Here is a 15,341-nt window from a genome sequence, read left to right as displayed (position 1 = left end):
CAGACGTGTTGGAAATCTTTTGCTGGACCCCAGTTTTGTGGTTACCAGCTGGCCAAAGATTACACACCAATGGGCCCCAAGTGTAACCAGGTTCCCTGAAACAGCTCTCAGTTCCTTTTCTCCTCCTGCAAGGCCACTTGCCCCCATTCTCCAGGCTTCAGGGAAGGTTCCAGACAGTTGTTGGTTTTTTGTTTTTTTGTTTTTTTTTTTTTGAGAAAGATAGGAAGTTTGTCTAAGATGCAGCTGCCCTGTGCTTTGAAAATTGGTCTACAGTGTCTCCAGAGAACAGCTTTTGGGGTCTGCATGCTGCTGACTTGAAAGAGTGCATTCAACCTTTTGACATTTGTGACAGATGTCATCTGCAAAGGTTCACACCTGAGAACCGTGCAGTCCAGTCACAAAGTGTAAAGAATTGCAAAAACAAGTCTCATGTTTTAAGTCAGTCTATGATTCTGTGCCGTCCCCGAGGGCTGCGGGTTGACCATGTCTGTCAGACATCTAGAAAAGCTGTGTCCCTGAAGCCAGAGCTTCCTTGTTATTTCAACCACCGTGACACCGGGAGCTGTCAAGGTTTGCATTTGACCAGTCCTGGATGAGCATCTCAGGTTTGGGAGAGGAGCGTTTGAGCCTCCAGGTCCATGAGACACCATGCAAGGGACCACAGTGGTGGCTCACGTCAGGTGTCCTGTCAGGAGCCTGGTCACGCATTGCTGTAGAGCAGCGAGGAGTCTGGGGTATGAACTTTCTTGCTGTCTAGCTTTGCCCTGGTGAAGTTCTCACATTATGAAGGAAGAGGGACTTTTGTTGGCTGATGAGCCGCCTACATCCCAGCAGCTTTCCCTGACCCTTGCTTTGGTATGCACAGCTGACTGAGCAGGTGGCCATGTGACACATCACTGACATCCCCCAGGGTGTGTAAGGAGCCGTTGGGAGGATGAGTGTGTACAGCTTTCAAGGCATATGAGGGGGATCTTATTTTAGCGATGTGTTAGTTACGGTTCCTATTGCTGCGAAGAGACACCACGACCGTGGCACCTCTTACAAAGGAAAATATTTAATTGGGGCTGGCCTGCAGTTCAGAGATTTAGTCCGTTATAGTCGTGGTGGGAAACACGGCAGCACACAGGCAATGTGGTACTGGAGAGGTAGCTGAGAGTTCTACATCCAGGTCTACAGGCAGCAGGAAGAGAGGGAGCCACTGGGCCTGGCTTGAGTGGTTGAAATCTCAAAGCCCACCCCCACTGACGCGCTTCCTCCAACAAGGCCACACCTACCCTACCAAGGTCACACCTTCTGATAGTGCCACTCCCTATGGGTTATGGAGGTGATTTTTATTCAGACCACCAGAGTCAGGGTTGTCGTGACTGGGTATTGATGGTGTGGGCATTGTGACCCAGCTACTACATAATGGCTGCATGCTTGGGAAGTCATTTTCCAAAGGTGCCTGCTTTTTCTCCATGCAGCCATCTAGAGGTCCATTCCAGCCTGGGTGGCTGTCCTTTACTCTGCTCAAGGACCTCGTAATATCCCCTGCCGTCTTCACTGTGGAGTCTCATGGCCTAGAGTCTCCTTGGTGCTACTCAGCCCAGGCTGTACACGCCCAGGTCCTTGGTCTCGCCAAGCCTGACACTCCCATGCAGAGTTGGTGCTGGCTTGGGAAGCCACCAGACTCTGCCTCTTGCACCTTTCCCAGAGTTTATTCCAGGGATAGAGGACCTTTCCTCCCCTGCCCTTGGCCAGGAGCAGAATTCTCAGCTGTGTTTGCTCTTCAAGACCTGGAAGGAGGCCGTTTATGGGCCAGGAGGCATATTCGGGGACCTAAGCATTCGTTCCATCCTACCCTGACCAGAGCAAAGGGCAAGAATCCAGGGTTGCACAAAAGTGAGAATTAAAAGCAGTGCTGTCTACATCGACAAGCCCAGCCCCCTAGAGCACAGCAGGCAGAGTGAGCATCCGACACCCCTGGTGTGCTGAGGACGTGTTCTAAGATGCTACCTGTATAGTATGAAATCTGTGTGCACTGGGTGTTTTTCCATTCGTGTGTCCTATGATAAAGGTTACTATACAGGTTAGGCACAGTTAGAGCTTACCCAGGGAAGCTAATAATAGAACAGAACAGTTGTGACTATCTATTCGAAATCATTAAGGGGCCGGGAGATAGCTCAGATATAAACCCATGACCTGCGTTCAATTCTCGGCACTCAAATTCAAAAGCAAGGCATGGCGGTTTGCACCTGTAAACCCAGTGCTGGGGAGGCAGGGACAACAGAATCCCGCAGGCTCACTGGCCATCCTGCCTAGCAGAGTCAGTGAGCACCAGGCTCTGTGAGAGACTTGTCCCAAAAAATCAGGTGGAGAGTGACTGAGGAAGACACCTGGCACTGACCTCTGGCTTCCACACACATACACATGCAGGAAGTAACTTAAGACTTATGACATCTAGGACTTTCTATTTAGTATTTTTATTGACCATGAATAATGCATAGATGTGGATAATACAGGTGTCTTTCCTTGAATTGTCGTTATGGTATGTCTTGTTTCCTATTTTATTGCTGTGATAAGGCACCATGACCAAAGCACCTTGCAGACGAGTTTGTTGGGGGCTCACAGAGGAAGTCCATGACCATCATACAGGTGGGGAACATGGCAGCAGGCAAGCATGATGCTGGAGCTGAGCGCTTACGTGTTTGAGACAATAACCAAGACCAGAGAGAGAGCCAACTGGGAATGATAGGGGCTTGGAAACCACTTTAGCTCAGCCATGGGGTGGCCAGCTCTGGAGTCAGATTTGAACTGAACTTGTACCCCAGCTCTATCTTCACATTTTCCTTTATACCCTAGGCTAGCCTTGCACTCGCTATATAGCCTAGGCTAGCCACCAGGTCACTGTGATCCATCTGCCTCGGCCTCCCAGGGGCTGGGATTGCAGGTATGAAGCGCTGCCTCATCTGGCTCGACCTCTCACTAATTTTGACCTTGTCTAAATTTCCCAACCTGCCTGAACCTGCATTCCTGTGAGGTAATGTAGTGCCCGTGTTTCTTACCTTCAGGGCAATGAGAGTGGCTGCCTCTTAAGCCGAGAGGGTTGCGTGGTGTGCAGGATGACTGACTGGCTCACTACTTCCTGTGATCTATACAGAGGCCCAGTGATTGGCAGATGCCAGAGGCAAGGCCTGCCTTCTCAGATCTCAGAGCCACTACCTGTCTGGCTTCTAGGCCAATGGCACCCCCCGAGCCCATGCACTCAAGGCCACAGGGTCCCTGAAAAGCTAGTGGCTGGACATGTCCAGTCCCTGAGAGCATTCCACCTGGAGTCCCGCAGCGTCCTACAGAACTCGTTTCTGCACCAGCCCCTGCACCAGCGACTGCACAAATTGCAGACAGATGTGGCAGGTGGAGGTGGGGCATGCAGAGGGATTTATGCCCTGTAATGAGGAGAATGAGCAGACGTGGGCGGACGTGTGCCTGCGGAACAGGCAGCAGATGGCAGTGACACTTGTTAACAGTCCTTGGCCCCAGGGAAAAGCAGTGCCCCAAAGACTTCCGCCCTGGCAGAGGCCCCACCTCCACCATCTTGCAGTTTAGACGAGACCTTAAGTTTGCAGCTTGGGTGAGGATTGGAAACACACGCAGGCACGGGCACAGTGGTCCCCAAATGCTGACATCAGACTGGGAAGAGAATCAAGTGTGGGAAGCCAGGGGCTTGGAGGACGCCTCTGCTGCCCTGGGGGTGAACGTGGGCATGTTGGTTTCGGGTGTTTGGTCTCCTCGTGAGTTTAAAAGTAGAAAGCGAATGAGCAAGAAGCACGGTAGTGGGTGTGTCTAGCCCCTCCCCTAGATACCCCGTGACCCCCACTGTGCTCTCTGGGAGCTCGAGGGACCATCTGCTGTTGATAATTTCCCAGGATTCCATTTCCTGACTTCCCTGTAAATCGCGGCTGTCGTGAAAATGACTTTCTTTCATTTTTTTTCTTTTAAATCTCTTAACAGTGTGTTGAACATGCTGAGCAATTTCCAACAACAATAAATACGATTCGAGGACATAATTTTTAATGACTGCATAATGTTCCACCAAATGGAGGCTCCATTATTTATTCAGCCATTTCCCTGTCATTGGACATCTGAGCTGTTCCCATGTTTTCTCCTCGCTCCCTCTTTTGGCCACTATCACATGACAAAGATCCGGCTTGAAAACCTTTTTCTCTTGTCATTTTCTGTATTGCGTTTCTAATTTAGTGTGTGTGTGTGTGTGTGTGTGTGTGTGTGTGTGTGTGTACGTGTGTGTGTACATGCATGTGAGAGACTCCTGTTCATGTGCATGCAAGCATTTGCCAGGGTGTTTGTGCAGACAGCTTGCAAGAATCATTTCCTTACTTCCTCTTCTATGGGTCATCAGGATTGGCAGCAGGTGCCTTTACCGTTGTTGTTTGCTTGTTGAGCAAGGGTGTCATATATTCCAGACTGGCCTCAGAATTGCTATAGTCTAGGGACTGGCCTTGAACTACTGATCCTCCAGTCTCTGAGTCCTGAGTGTTGGGATTATATGCTGCTACACCTTGTTGGTGTGGTCCAGGGAATCAAGCCCAGGGCTTGGTGCATACTAGGCAAGCAGTCTACCAACCAAGTCACACTTCCAGTCTCTAATTTTATTTATTTATTAAATTTGCTTTATATATGCGTATATATGCATGTGTTCACATAAGTGCAGTTACCTGTGAGGCCAGAAGAGGGCGTCAGATCCCTAGAGCTGGAGTTAAGGTGGTTGTGAGCCACCTAGTGTGGGTGCTGGGAACTTGCCCAAATATAGCCACTGAGACATCTCTCCAGCTCCTGTCTGTTTCGTAGATGCTGTCTCTCAAACTTTTCTCAAGCTTTTAGGGAAGTGAAAGCCCTCAAGCTGTTTCTGTGGTTTGAAATATTACTGTTTGCCATTCTTCACCCTGGTGAATGTCTGAATTCTAACTGATTCTGAAATAGCAGCAATGAGCCCGATACGTGTTAGCATCACTTGCATTGATTTCTTTCGTTGTTTTATTTTGGTCGTTTTTGTTGTTGTTTGCTTGTTTCTAGACAGGGTTTCTCTGTGCAACAGTCCTGGCTGCCCTGGAACCCCCTTTGTAGACCCGTCAGAGAGATCCACCTGCCTCTGCCTCCCTAGTGCTGGGATTAAAGGTGTGCACCACCACTACTGGCTAACATGGATTTTTGAAGTGAGAAGTGACTAAATGGAGTCAACATGTGTCTTATGCTTTGTGTCGTTTGTTTTTTGAGGCAAGGTCTCTCCATAGCCCTTTGGAGCTTACCTTGTAGACCAGCAGTCTCAAACACACACAGATCCTCCTGACTCTGCCTCTTGGGCTGCCCTGTCCAGCTTTTGTTTGTTTGTTTGTTTGTTTGTTTTGAGGCAGAGTTCAACTGTGCAGCTCAGGCTGGCTGGCTCAAATTCACAGCAATCCACCTGCCTCTGCCTTCCAGGTGCCTGGGTTATAGGTGTGAACTGGCACACTCGGCTTTACTGCTGTTTCTGAACAACTCCTCTGCCCATATCATAGCTCCTGTAGTGCTCTGGTGGAAAGCTGACCTCACCGGTTGCCTTAATTATGTAGCCATGGCTGCACTTTGTCGGCAGGAAAGCTCCTGAGTGGTAGGTAGGTAGTTTCCTGAAGAATCAGTTGTTGTTTCATGTCGTCCAGCTGGGCTTCCAACTCCGTATGTAGTCAAGGCTATCCTTGAACTTCTGGTCCTCCTGCCTCTACCTCCCAAGTGTCAGGATTATAGGCACACACCACCACACCAGGTGGATGGTCCAAAGGTTGAGTGTTTCATTATCCATTATCTATGTGTTAATGTCACCAGCATTGTCTCCCCAAAAGGCGTCTTAGTATAGAAAGATCTTAACGTACCATCATGGTGGCAAATCAGCTTTGCTGGATGAACTCAGATTCTTATTGCTCTGAAATAAACTTTAAAAATATTATTGGGCTGGAGAGATGGCTCAGAGGTTAAGAGCACTGATTGCTCTTCCAGAGGTCCTGAGTTCAATTCCCAGCAACCACATGGTGGCTCACAACCATCTGTAATGAGATCTGGCGCCCTCTTCTGGCATACAAACATACATGGAAGGAATGTTGTATGCATAATAAATAAATAAATCTTAAAAAATAAAAATATAAATAAAAATATTATTATTAGCTGGACTTGGTGGCTCACATTTTTAATCCCAGCATTCCTTGCAGAGCTGGTGGATCTTTGTGAGTTCAAGGTCAGCCTGGTCTACAAAGTGAGTTTCAGGACTGCCAGGCTATGTAGAGAGACTCTTGTCTCCCAACGTTGTATTGCTATTATTGTCATTGTTGTTAAATCCTCCCCCCCCCAGACTGGGTTTCTCTGTAGCTTTGGAGCCTGTCCTGGAACTTCCTCTTGTAGATCTGGCTGGCCTTGAACTCACAGAGATCCACCTGCCTCTTCCCCCGGAGTGCTAGGATTAAAGGCATACCCCGCCACCACCCTGCTCATTATTTATTACTACTAGGTTTGTATTACACGTGCCATGGTGCATGTGTAACGAACAGAGGACAACTTTGTGGAGTCAGTTCTTTCAATCCATCCCTACGGGGATCTGGGGATTGAACTCAGGTCCTTGGGCTTGCATGGCAAGAGTCTATCCCAGGTCCTCTGGAAGAGCAGCCAATACTTTTAACCATCATCACTCCAGCCCCAACCCTGTAGCTTTGGCACTTCATTTCCAGTTCCAGTCTCATGGTGTACTGGTTGGCTTGTTACTGCCGTTCTTCTCCTCCTCCCTCTCCCTTCCTCCTCCTCCTTCTACAGAGTTTCATATAAGTCAGGCTATCCTCAAACTAACTATCTAGCCAAGGATGACATCAAACTCCTGATCCACCTACCTGACCCACCTACCTCAGTACTGAGAGAGGAGGTCCAGTACTCAGTGAATGCCATGCTAGAGATTAGATCCAGAGCCTCAGGCATGCTAGGTGGGGGATCCAGGATCTCAGGCATGCTAGGCGGGGGATCCAGGATCTCAGGCATGCTAGGCAGGGGATCCAGGGTCTCAGGCATGCTAGGCAGGGGATCCAGGGTCTCAGGCATGCTAGGCAGGGGATCCAGGATCTCAGGCATGCTAGGCGGGCTCTGCACCACCTGAGCTGCTTCCCCAGTTCCAGTGATGTCCTACAGTCTGTCGGCTGAACCCTTCACTCATGCTGAGAACACCTGTAGGCTGAATCTGCTTGAAATCCCACGGGTGCCCTCTAGGACCTGCAGGATATGTACTGTGCTCGTCCCCAAAGTTCCCTGTAGGGTCAGGGAAATGTGCCCATTTGGTCCCTGGGAGGACTGAGGTGGGAGCTGACACCGGGTCTCTTTAAAGAGCAAAGGGTCCATGTCTGTTTAGCACTGGGATGGCCCATGCCTTGTCCTCTGTGCCTTATCTGCATGAGCCCCTGCTGCCCCCAGCAACCTTTGTTAGCCAGCTACTACTGTACCCTGTCTTTAAAATGGGCATAAGAGAGCTAGGTGGTTTGGGGGCCAATACCTGTCCACAGAGTTCTCTGTGTGTTTTGAAGACACTTAGCAAAGATTTTCTTCTTTCAGGAAAGAAGGGGAGCCCCCAAAGAGTAGGGAAGGGAAGGTGTGGATTTCTGTGTCTCACTGAGACCCTGGAGTCACTGGTCTTGTTGAGTCACCCCCAGTGTTTGCTCTAGAGTTGTCCCTGGCCATAAACGCCGGTCTAGACCAGTTTCCCCACCCCTTCACCCAGTCCCTTCCCTGTGCAGCTCAGGGAGCACAGCCTGTCCCCTGAACGCCAGCAGCCTCAGCTGCAGCCCCCCCCCCAGGGGTTTTAGGAGCAAGCTAGAGTTGCTGACCTTGAAACCCTGATCCTGACTTCTGATTCAGCCCTGCTCCTTCCTGGGGTGGGGAGTGAAACGCACAGGCGTGGACAAAGCCTGCTGTGATGCACACCAGGCCCCAGACGTGGTTAAATTGTCTCCCGGGGATCTCCGGGGATCTCCAGCCGTCCTTACCAGGCTGGGTCAGGACACACCCTGCCACTGTGACAGGAGAATGAGAGCTATGTTGGCCTTTGTCCCAGAAGAGGCACCCAGGCCTGATCCCAGGAAGTCCTGTGCTGAGCTGGCCTCTGAGGTGGTCAAGTTTAGCTGACTCAAGAACTGGTCCAAGGTGGCCCTGGGCACAGATCAAGTGTGACAGAGCCTTTGTCCTGGTTCCTCTCAGCCATGCTTGCTCCACAGGGGGATGCTTTCCTGGCCTTAGACAAGGCCCTGGGGTAGGACCACTATTCCAGCGATGGTCGTAAGGACCTTGAGGGGTACAAGGTGGGCATATACAGCAAGCCGAGAGTCTCACTCAGGTTAGTGAGCAAGCCCTGTGCCCAGCTTGTCACACGCCCTTATCTACACATTTCTCTCACATCTGAGGGTGTAGGTGGGGGGAGCCTGACTATGGCTAGGGAAGCTGAGGCACCAAGCGTGGAAGTCCCAACATCTGACACAGACCCCCTATAATGAGATTCTTTAAGTCAGTTTTGAGTGTGTGCATGTGTGTAATGTGTGTGTGCGTGCATGTGTTATGTAATGTGTGTGAGTGTGTGTACATGCGTGTAATGTATGTGTGACTGTGTGTGTAGGCTTGCATGCCTCAGCACACCTGTGCAGGTTAGAGGACAACTTGCAGCTACACCTTGGTTTCTGGGGACCTTGCCCGAAAGCCCTGAATCTCTATGAAGGAAGCCTGCCCCCACTCAGTGGCAGGCACTCAAAAGGCCCTGGTTACCGGGCCATCTACACACAGCCGTCATGTCAGCACACCAGGATCTCCATGAAGACATCTTGGATGTGCAACAGAATACCAAAGGGAGCCTGGCTGATACCACATGGAGCTAAAGAATTCCCTGGGAGTCTCTCAGCATCATTTCCACCATATTCTGACAGTGACAAGCCAGCCAGACTCCACACAACGCGAGATTCTGTTGTGTCTTTTTTTTTTTTGCTGCAGCAGGAACATTGCCAGGGAGGAGAGAGAGAACCCAGAAAATAACCCAGCAAAGATACAGAGTAGACACCACAACGTGGGGTTCAACGTCTCACAAGGAGATACCTGTCCCCCCAAAGACACATCCTCAGATATCCACAGCAGGTCATGTGTCACAGCCCCGAAGCAGGAAGCAGCCCACATGGCCACCCACAGGTGAATGAACCAATGGGTGGCAGACTAGAGCAGGAGCCTTGGCAACGGTGAAGCCGCAGACGTTTGCCCTGGCCTGTGACATGGACAGACCTCGGAACGGTTATAGTGATTGACAGGGTCCAGAGGAGGCAGGATGTGCAGTGATTCCATTCCCGCAGAAAGTCCAGAAAACGCGCATCGTGCTACTGGACAGAAATAGCAAGCTGGCGACGTGCGAGCTCGTCATAGAGCAGGGAGGAAGCTGGGGGTCATGGGTGTTCATTCTTGACTGTGGTGCTGAGTCTGGATGTCTGCTTGTTGTATAATGACAGATGACCCACAGCACACACAGAAGCTGAAGGCTTCTTAGCATGAGTAAAACCCGGCTTTAAGGGCAAGGCAGATGAGGAGGCCTGGAGGTGGTGTTCTGTGGTGGCGTCTAGCTTAGACTCATAGACTTTTGGGTCTTTCTTAAGGGAGAGACTTGAGACAGGTTCCCACATATCCTGGGCTGACCTCAAACTCACTGAGGATGACCTTGAATTTATAATCTTACAGGCACAGGTAACCATGCCCAGTTTATGTTTACTGGGGATCCAGCCCAGAGCTTTGTGATACTAGTCAAGCATTCCATCTAAGGGTTAGAGTCCCAGCCACCAGCTTGGCTTTCTTATCCTGCATGCTGGCCTCATCAGTCACAGGATTTTAGTCCTAGGGACGCAGAACCCTGAGGGTCAGACTTACCTAGCCAGGCAGCCCTGACATGAGGATGAGAGAAAGGACAGTGCAAAGCCTGTCCTCTGGGAAAACCAAGCGCTGGGGGCTCCCGGTCTGCAGCCCAGGAGCTAGAGCAGGCACATTCAAGCTGGATCCTGCAGTTGAGCCACAGCCCAGCTCTGTAGCACGACCTCGTAATTGTGTCGACCACACATGCTGACCAACAGTTAGGACTGAAGCCGCTGACAGCCGGGAGAGCAACTCAGGGCCTGACACTGGGGGCTGGAAGAGGAGAGGACTGATTTCCTTGGTACCGGGCTGAAGACTTGTACCAGTTTTACACGGAATATGTCCCGTTCAACTCCAGGGCCAGGTACTGTGGTTGAATAAAGACTTTGGGTGACAAAGCAATGGCCCAGTGAGGATGGCATTCTGAGAAAGAATTCTGAGGCTGGATGTGGGAGCCGCACCTTTAAGGTAGCTCTCTGAGTTCAAGGTCAGTCAGAGCTACACAAACCCTGACTCAGAAAACCCTGATATAATTAGTATAGTTCACAAATGAATGTATAAAATTTTTATAAGCCAATTATACATTGAATGAATATAGATGAATATATACATAAATATGAATATATATGGATAAATATGTTCAGGCAATTCTTTAGCAGCCCTACAGGATGTTCTCCCCACTCTGCAGATGGGGAAACTGAGGCACATAGAAGAAATCTACTGGTAGATAGATTTTAAATGGAGGGTGAGTCAGGTCAGGCAGTGGAGGATGTAATCCAGCTACCCAGGAAGCCGAGGCAGGAGGATTGCAAATTCAAGGCTAACCTGGGTAACTTATTGAGCCTCTGCCTCCAAATGAAAAGTAAAAAGAGGGCAGGGGATATAGCCTAGTGGCAATGCATGTGCCCAGTATATGCTGGTCCCTAGATTTAAGCCCCAGTACTGCAAAAACAAATAGGTAGGTGGGTGGACGTGTTTGTGTGTGTGTGTGTGTGTGTGTGTGTGTGTGTGTGTGTGTGTGTGTGTGTGTGTTGTTTGTGTATGGGGAAGTGCTGAGCTGCTAGCAGGAATACCACACAGCTGTTGTTTGGGGGAGTGTCTAATTATCTTTTAAGTGACAAAGTATTTGCAGCCTGGCTCTCAGGGTCAGACTCTCCGATGGAACCAAGGCAGTGGGCACAATTGAGTTGACAGTCAGGAGCGCGGAGTCCACAGCTGGGCATACAGCGTGCCCAGGCTCCTAACCTAGAAAATGGAAAGGTGACAGTTCATTCAGGGCCCTTGTCATCATGCCCCACCTCCTAGTTCTTACAGGCAGCAAGCCTTAGAGCAGATCCCTGCATGAGGAGCAGACAGAGCCTGCGGAAAGGCCGAATACAGCCTCCTGCTGCTGTGGACACGGTAAAGGGTGGAATTGTAGAGGCTGCCGCCCTCATACCAGCAAATGAGGGTCCAGGATTCAGGCCCAAAGTTTCTGCATGGCTGGCTTCGGCCTGCTCACTTACTCGGGCAACCCCTGGAGGTCTGAGCATGAGATCAAGGAAAGGCAGAGGGCTTAGTTAGAGCCCAGGGCTCAGACACTGGACCACACCCAGTGTCCAAGTTCCAGGAAGAGCTGAGCAGGTACTGCCCTGGCTCAGATCCACTCAGCCACCCCGCAGACAGGCCCAGCTAGATGATGCTGGGTGAGCGGTTGACCATCTGTTGCCGGGAACTCTCTCCTGCCCTGTGCCTCACCTTTAGTGGAGCACCTGGCTGGCAGAGCTGCCCACGGAGGGATGGTTAACCCTTTAGGGTCTGTGGCCCCTGTGATCAGGCCTTCAGGAAACTGACTGGTTTTCATTCTTTGGCTTGTGCCTCCTCTCCTGTCTCTGCCACTGAAAAGAGAGCAAGGTTGGGGTGAAGAATGAGCCAACCAGATGGGCCAGTGTCCAGGGTTAGCCCAAAGGTGAGGCTCAGGAAAAGGGTAGGGAGGGGAGTAAGCCTTCGGACTCAGTGGGTTCTGCTTCAGATTCCAGAAGGTCCTTGGGTCTGAGAGGTGTCCCCGAGCCCTGGCTTTCTGGTTCAGTGACCTGTGAGCACTGGCCTTTGTGGCCACCTGAATGATCTGTGGAATGTGACTTCCACGCTAGCCTGTGCTGCCTCTTTGGGGAATTTGATTTTCACCTTCCTTCAATGCAGAACAGGCTAGAATGACCCTGGTAGCATTCAGGGGGGGCAGGTCAGCCTGCCAGCTCTGTTCAGTTGCCAAAGCTTGGCAGGTTCCTGGGAAATGTCCCCTGGGGAGCTGACTTAGAGGCTGTGAGCTTGGATGCCAAGTAGGCCAGGTCCAGCTTGTCCTGCAGTGCCAGGCCAGATGCCAGGACTGACGGCCTCCCCACTGAGCAGGGCTTGGTATTGACCTCACACTTGATCTGAGGTACCACGAACACCTCAAGGGCAGGGTTTCTGTTTCAGGCAAAGACTGCCTCCTCCAGGAAGTCCTCCTGCTCCCAGCTGTGCCCTCTACAGATGAAGCCCTCTCTCTGCCCTTGGTCACATGCTGATCTGACACAGGGTGTCACGGGATCCTCATAATTCACAGTCTCGGGTGGGCTGAGGTCTTGACAAGCGACTGGGACCTTGTGAAGACGGTGCTCAGTTATCCCAAATGTCATGGCTTAACTGGTGTAACAGTGAGGAGGAGGAGGAGGAGGAGGAGGAGGAGGAGGAGGAGGAGGAGGAGGAGGAGGAGGAGGAGGAGGCTCTCAAAGAATGGTGGCAGAATGGGCATAGCCATAGCCAACTCCTTCCGCCTGCGGGTCAGCTCTTTCTCAGTGGGTGCTAGCATCGTCCGTGTCCCCAGTGAAGCCACTTGAGGCAACTATCTTTGTGGAATTTCTCTTCATCTAGTAGGATGTCTTTTCTGGACTATTCTACAGATCAGATACATACCCCTGAGTGGCAGTTTTTTAGCTTGGTAGCTGACGCCCACTGAGTGGGTGACATCTACACAACCTGGAGGTTCTGGGGTCCCCAGGGCTGAGCGTGTGGAAGTGGCCAATCCCTTGAGATGAGGACATTCCCAGGTAGATACTCATACCAAGACCCATGGCTGCAGTGTTAGTAGCAGGTGGGGAAGATGCGGGTCCTTGCCGTGGGCGGCGTGTGGAGAAAGTGGCACAAACGAGGCTCTGTCACATCGCACTCTGCACGAGAGCAGGATGAGCGAGAGAGCCCTCACCGCCCAGAAAGTCCTTGTTTTAAGCAGTTAGAGATGTTTACACAGGGGTGGGAGGGAGGTTGCCTGCCATGCTTCTGGCTTCCGTGGTCCTCAAAGAAAGAATGGCACGTGGGAGCGTCCACTACCGAGCACCCAGGATGCTCCATCCCTGGAGGAGCACTCTTTAGCTCCTCTCGTCCTCCCAGACACTTTCAACTCCTTTAAATGGAGAGGGACAGAACCTCAGACAGGTCACCCGGCTTGCTCAAGGTCACGTACACAGCAGGTACTAAAGTCAGGGACAAGTTGTGAGGCCCCCAAGTCTGATTAGGTGGTCATCCTCAGCTACGTAGCAAGTCTGAGACCAGCCCGGGATATGTGCGGTGGTGTTTCATAAAAATAAAATAAGAAAGGCTGATTGAGATGGCTGAATGGGTAAAGGAGCTGCCGAGCCTGACCCACCTGCGTTTGGTAGAAGGAGAGAACCAACTCCTGCAAGTTGTCCCCACAACATCCCTGTGGAATATATGTGTACATATATAAACACACAAATATATAAATATATAACATGACTTTTTTTAAAAAAAATTCTGAGACAGGATTTCTCTGTGTGACAGTCCTGGCTGTCTTGGAACTCACTCTGTAGATCATGCTGGCCTCAAACTCAGAGATCTGCCTGCCTCTGTCTCCCCAGTGCTGAGATTAAAGGTGTGTGCCACTTTAAAGCGTGGACACAGTTTGTCTGGGACACTGGAAGAGAGTTGCGGGAGAGCGAGTGAAGACTGTTGAATGCTGTGCTGACAAAGCAGGAGCAGCCTAGGTCCTGTCCACGTGGACAGGATCGCTACCCTGGAGTCAGGCTGCCAGTGGGAGGTGGTTGTCAGGCGTGCAGGAAGAGGAAGCCGCCAGCAGAGATGGAGGCTGGATGCAAGCACAAGTCATCAGGAGGCAGCCAGGGGGTCCATTGGGGTCCATTGGCTCCCCGCAGACAGGAGAATCTGTTTCTATCTGCACCCTGACTCCTGAACTCTGAAACACATCCCTCTTGCTTCCTCTTGTCTGCATACTCTGAGACTTCCCCTTCTAGCTCAGCACTATGATTTATGAAGGCATAAAAGGTGACTCAACTCTTTATGGACCTGAAAGGGCCCATCTTTACTGTGACAGGGAGGCACAGGCTTCTCAGAAATTGTCCTCGTGCCCGCGAAGACTGGTGGATGCAGAGGTGTCAAGGGGAGCCATTAAATCACAGGTCACATCCTCAGTGATGCCAAAGGGGCAGAGCTTAGGTGTCAGCTCCCTCCTGGAGGAAGCCAAGGGACCTGGAACAGCTGGAAGAGGCTGGTGTCTCCCGGGTGCAGCTTTCCAAGGAAACCTCAGCAATACCAGGTGACTCCCTGATGGCTGCATATCCGAGCAACCACGGCCCCTCATCCCCACAGCCCTTGGCTGGCTCTCCCTGGGTAGCATTGTATTCCTGGGGGTCAGGCTGTGGGACGGGCATGGCAGTCTCCTGAGGAGCTGGGGCTCTGACAGGTCCAGGGAGGGTAGGCCAAGTGACTTCTGGGAACAAGTGACAGGAACCAGCTCAGGGAGGAGCAGGCAGGACTTGCTCCTAACTCCGAATACTCAGCAATATCCTCACTAATACTGTCTGTTTCTGAAGTCGATTTTTATATTGTCTACACAGCAAGGACCTCAGCCCACAAGAAATGACCAGTCACCCACCTGTGTGTTAGAACAATTGTGAGATGCTGGCTGAACTTCCTTCTTGTCCATATGGTGTCTTTGTGTAAACCCGAAAAGGCCTGTTATAGACAGAGAAGAAAGGACAGCTCCTTGCCTTGAACATAGTCCTGCTGATGCGTGGCTATAGGCAGGCAGTGGTACCTGCATGTGACCCCAGCTCTGAAGGAGATGCAGCCAAGCACTAAACGTGCCAATCACAACACCAGCTGCATCTTGGCTCATCCAGCTAGCAGGAGCTTTGGGGGCAGTGTCCACGCTGGGCAATTGTCCAGACCAGCCCTAGGTACAATTCATGGCCATTTCTACTGGTTGTGGTTGGTGATTTTTCTGTGAGTAAATAAATCGTCAGATAGGAAGCATGGAACCGGATGCTGGTGGCAGGATGCACGCTGTGGTGAGGAGGAGGAGGAGGAGGAGGAGGAGGAGGAGGAGGAGGAGGAGGAGGAGGAGGAGGAGG

General features: G+C 51.2%; 1 protein-coding gene across 5 annotated transcripts in view; it reads left to right on the top strand.

The window, feature by feature from the left end:
- Nucleotides 1–15,341, top strand: part of Kazn (kazrin, periplakin interacting protein) — a 908,996-nt gene that overhangs the window by 811,127 nt on the left and 82,528 nt on the right. The window lies entirely within an intron of this gene.

Source organism: Microtus pennsylvanicus, chromosome 13, assembly GCF_037038515.1.
Source record: "Microtus pennsylvanicus isolate mMicPen1 chromosome 13, mMicPen1.hap1, whole genome shotgun sequence".
NCBI lineage: Eukaryota > Metazoa > Chordata > Mammalia > Rodentia > Cricetidae > Microtus > Microtus pennsylvanicus.
This window is presented reverse-complemented; position numbering and strand designations above follow the sequence as displayed.